Below are 6562 nucleotides of genomic sequence, written 5' to 3' on the forward strand. Positions count from 1 at the left end.
TATTGGCAAGAAGCCAGTGTATCTGAGGGTTTTTCTCTGATTTGAATTATGACACCCTGATTTGAATTATGACAACCTCTTTAATGAAATCCACTATATCTAAATATATATGCTCCAATTACGGAGGGAACTTGCTAGTTGAGAGCTTGAGTAAATTGTAAAGAGGAAAATTGTACCACGTATTTTATACTTGTTTGTTTCATATATTTACTCTGTCTCATATTTATTCACTTCTTTACTGTACCTAATATTATTGGACCACTAGTAAGTGTCGAAGTCGACCCCTCATCACTACTTCTTCGGAGTTAGGCCGGATACTCACTGGGTACGTGTTGATTTACGTACTCATGCTACACTTGATGTACATTTTTGTGCAGGTACACATATATTTAGCGGCCTTGTGGGTGCAGAGGCGCAATTATGGCAGGGACTTAGGTGAGCTGCATTCTTTACGACGATCCGCAGCCAACGGAGTCTCCCTCAGAGTATTGTATTTTCCTTTCTATCCAAATTTGTATCCCGGATAGTTATTGTATTTTATTTTGCCTTCCTAGTTGATGCTCATGCACTTGTGACACCGATTTTTGGGATGATTATGAGGTGTGCTGTATTGGAATTATTTTTAAAGATATTATTATTTATTTTGTAAGCTTCATCTTTTACGATTTAAATTAAAGGAAAATATGATTTCAAAAGTAACAAAAGTGAGAACCCATTTAAGTATTTAGTGTTGGCTTGCCTGGCAGTGGTGTCCGGCTCCATCACGACCTTTATGAATTTTGGGTCGTGACAACACAATGGTATAATTAAGGCATGATATCGACCTAAGACTACCCGTACATATCATGGAATATAGCTATACACGGACTGTCATCACCTAGTGTGTACGTATCTCTCCACACAACTAGTACACAACAAGATACACCTAGGGGGATGAGTTCCCTCTTATAAGGTTAGGCAAGAGACTTACCTTGTCTCAAAGCTCATTTTTCGGCCCACGAATTCAATCTAAAGTCTCAACTTGGTGCCGAAAAAAATATTATATAAATCAATCAATATACACTCACAAGTTCGTAATTAAGCTATTAGAGTAATTACCCAACCCAAATTGGAAGGTGCATAAAATTCACCCCCGGGCCCACGTGCCCAGATTCCGGAAATTTTCGAAGATAAATGTTACATATAACCTCACAAACTCAAATATAAAATTTTCACCCAATCCCATAATCATTTTTGTGGTTAAATCTTATTTTTTATCAAAACCTAGGTTTTTCAACTAAACCCACATTTTCTACAATTTATGTGTTAAGAATCTATCCAAAATGCATTTATTAAACTCATCTTGTGAGCTGCATTCTTTACGACGATCGGTGAGCTGCATTCTTTACGACGATCCGCAGCCAACGGAGTCTCCCTCAGAGTATTGTATTTTCCTTTCTGTCCAAATTTGTATCCCGGACAGTTATTGTATTTTATTTTGCCTTCCTAGTTGATGCTCATGCACTTGTGACACCGGTTTTTGGGATGATTATGAGGTGTGTTGTATTGGAATTATTTTTAAAGATATTATTATTTATTTTGTAAGCTTCATCTTTTACGATTTAAATTAAAGGAAAATATGATTTCAAAAGTAACAAAAGTGAGAACCCATTTAAGTATTTAGTGTTGGCTTGCCTGGCAGTGGTGTCCGGCTCCATCACGACCTTTATGGATTTTGGGTCGTGACAACACAATGGTATAATTAAGGCATGATATCGACCTAAGACTACCCGTACATATCATGGAATATAGCTATGCACGGACTCTCGTCACCTAGTGCGTACGTATCTCTCCACACAACTAGTACACAACAAGATACACCTAGGGGGATGAGTTCCCTCTTATAAGGTTAGGCAAGAGACTTACCTTGTCTCAAAGCTCGTTTTCCGGCCCACGAATTCAATCTAAAGTCTCAACTTGGTGCCGAAAAAAATATTATATAAATCAATCAATATACACTCACAAGTTCGTAATTAAGCTATTAGAGTAATTACCCAACCCAAATTGGAAGGTGCATAAAATTCACCCCCGGGCCCACGTGCCCAGATTCCGGAAATTTTCGAAGATAAATGTTACATATAACCTCACAAACTCAAATATAAAATTTTCACCCAATCCCATAATCATTTTTGTGGTTAAATCTTATTTTTTTTATCAAAACCTAGGTTTTTCAACTAAACTCACATTTTCTACAATTTATGTGTTAAGAATCTTCCCAAAATGCATGTATTAAACTCATCTTGTATAGAAATTACTTACCTCAACGTGCTAGGTGAAAATCCCTCTTCAAAGAGCTCTAAAATCGTCCAAGAAGTGAAAGCAATGGACTAAAATAGCCTAAGTCCCGACATTAAATGAACCACACTGCCCCAGCGACTTTCGCACCTGCGGCAGATTCGCCGCTTCTGTGGGCAATTGTCCGTTTCTGCGAAACACGCACGCTCCAGCCTTGGTCGCGCCTGCGGAAAAACTCCACATCTACGAGCCCGCTTCTGTGGTTCGACTCGAGCACCTGCGACCCTGGCCATGCTGCCTCCCTACGATCCCCTCATTGCAGAAGCGAGTACGCTTCTACGGAAGAAACTCCGCTTATGCGGACACTGGCCAGTCCACTCCCCGCCGCACCTGCGCTCATTGGCTCGCACCTACTACTAGTTTCTCATATGTGCGAATGCACCAAAACTATTGCTGCTTCCGCCATGTTTACAAGTTCAACCAGGTTCCGCACAACGTTCGAATAGCACCCGAGGCCCCCGAGGTCTCGTCCAAAGATATCAACAAGTTTGAAATCATAAAACGAACTCGCTCGAACCCTCGGAACACGTAAAACAACATCAAAATTAAGGATTACATCCCAAATCAAAACAAATCAACTTATAAACTTCAAGTTCTCCCAACTTACTCTGAATGCGCCGAATCCTACTTAGACTACTCGGAATGACACCAAATTTTGCGTGCAAGACATAAATCACCATATGGAACTATTCCCAAGCTCATAATCCCAAACGGACCTCGATAACACCAAAACCTACTTCAAACCAAATTTAAAGAACTTGAAAACCTATAATGTGCCAACTTTCAATATTAAGCGTTGAAACGCTCCCATGTCATCCAAAACCCGATCCGAACATACGCCCAAGTCCGAAATCATCATACGAACCTGTTGGGACCGTCAAATCCTAGTTTCGTGGTCTTTTACTAAAAACATTGACTCAAGTAAAACTTAACCAATTTAAGCCAATATTAAGGAACAAAGTGTTCCGATTTCAACCCGAACCCTTCCAAACCCGAACTATTCATCCCCGCAAGTCATAAAAAAGTAAAAGCACATACGGGGAGTCTTATTTAGGCGAACGGGGATCTAGAAAGCAAAACAATCGATCAGGTCATTACAATAAGTACACCACAGCGGTACCCAGTAAGTATCAAGACTGACAACAACGACAACGACAACAACGACAACGACAACAACGACAACGACAACAACGACAACGACAACAACGACAACGACAACAACGACAACGACAACAACGACAACGACAACAACGACAACGACAACAACGACAACGACAACAACGACAACGACAACAACGACAACGACAACAACGACAACGACAACAACGACAACGACAACAACGACAACGACAACAACGACAACGACAACAACGACAACGACAACAACGACAACGACAACAACGACAACGACAACAACGACAACGACAACAACGACAACGACAACAACGACAACGACAACAACGACAACGACAACAACGACAACGACAACAACGACAACGACAACAACGACAACGACAACAACGACAACGACAACAACAACAACGACAACAACAACAACGACAACAACAACAACGACAACAACAACAACGACAACAACAACAACGACAACAACAACAACGACAACAACAACAACGACAACAACAACAACGACAACAACAACAACGACAACAACAACAACGACAACAACAACAACGACAACAACAACAACGACAACAACAACAACGACAACAACAACAACGACAACAACAACAACGACAACAACAACAACGACAACAACAACAACGACAACAACAACAACGACAACAACAACAACGACAACAACAACAACGACAACAACAACAACGACAACAACAACAACAACAACAACAACAACGACAACAACAACAACAACAACAACAACAACAACAACAACAACAACAACAACAACAACAACAACAACAACAACAACAACAACAACAACAACAACAACAACAACAACAACAACAACAACAACAACAACAACAACAACAACAACAACAACAACAACAACAACAACAACAACAACAACAACAACAACAACAACAACAACAACAACAACAACAACAACAACAACAACAACAACAACAACAACAACAACAACAACAACAACAACAACAACAACAACAACAACAACAACAACAACAACAACAACAACAACAACAACAACAACAACAACAACAACAACAACAACAACAACAACAACAACAACAACAACAACAACAACAACAACAACAACAACAACAACAACAACAACAACAACAACAACAACAACAACAACAACAACAACAACAACAACAACAACAACAACAACAACAACAACAACAACAACAACAACGACAACGACAACGACAACGACAACAACGACAACAACAACAACGACAACAACAACAACGACAACAACAACAACGACAACAACAACAACGACAACAACAACAACGACAACAACAACAACGACAACAACAACAACGACAACAACAACAACGACAACAACAACAACGACAACAACAACAACGACAACAACAACAACGACAACAACAACAACGACAACAACAACAACGACAACAACAACAACGACAACAACAACAACGACAACAACAACAACGACAACAACAACAACGACAACAACAACAACGACAACAACAACAACGACAACAACAACAACGACAACAACAACAACGACAACAACAACAACGACAACAACAACAACGACAACAACAACAACGACAACAACAACAACGACAACAACAACAACGACAACAACAACAACGACAACAACAACAACGACAACAACAACAACGACAACAACAACAACGACAACAACAACAACGACAACAACAACAACGACAACAACAACAACGACAACAACAACAACGACAACAACAACAACGACAACAACAACAACAACAACGACAACAACAACAACGACAACAACAACAACGACAACAACAACAACGACAACAACAACAACGACAACAACAACAACAACAACAACAACAACAACAACAACAACAACAACAACGACAACAACAACAACAACAACAACGACAACAACAACAACAACAACAACAACAACAACAACAACAACAACAACAACAACAACAACAACAACAACAACAACAACAACAACAACAACAACAACAACAACAACAACAACAACAACAACAACAACAACAACAACAACAACAACAACAACAACAACAACAACAACAACAACAACAACAACAACAACAACAACAACAACAACAACAACAACAACAACAACAACAACAACAACAACAACAACAACAACAACAACAACGACAACAACAACAACGACAACAACAACAACGACAACAACAACAACGACAACAACAACAACGACAACAACAACAACGACAACAACAACAACGACAACAACAACAACGACAACAACAACAACGACAACAACAACAACGACAACAACAACAACGACAACAACAACAACGACAACAACAACAACGACAACAACAACAACGACAACAACAACAACGACAACAACAACAACGACAACAACAACAACGACAACAACAACAACGACAACAACAACAACGACAACAACAACAACGACAACAACAACAACGACAACAACAACAACGACAACAACAACAACGACAACAACAACAACGACAACAACAACAACGACAACAACAACAACGACAACAACAACAACGACAACAACAACAACGACAACAACAACAACGACAACAACAACAACGACAACAACAACAACGACAACAACAACAACGACAACAACAACAACGACAACAACAACAACGACAACAACAACAACGACAACAACAACAACGACAACAACAACAACGACAACAACAACAACGACAACAACAACAACGAACAACAACAACAACAACAACAACAACAACAACAACAACAACAACAACAACAACAACAACAACAACAACAACAACAACAACAACAACAACAACAACGACAACAACAACAACAACAACAACAACAACAACAACAACAACAACAACAACAACAACAACAACAACAACAACAACAACAACAACAACAACAACAACAACAACAACAACAACAACAACAACAACAACAACAACAACAACAACAACAACAACAACAACAACAACAACAACAACAACAACAACAACAACAACAACAACAACAACAACAACAACAACAACAACAACAACAACAACAACAACAACAACAA

The sequence above is a fragment of the Nicotiana tabacum genome, chromosome 2 (assembly GCF_000715075.1).
Source record: "Nicotiana tabacum cultivar K326 chromosome 2, ASM71507v2, whole genome shotgun sequence".
NCBI lineage: Eukaryota > Viridiplantae > Streptophyta > Magnoliopsida > Solanales > Solanaceae > Nicotiana > Nicotiana tabacum.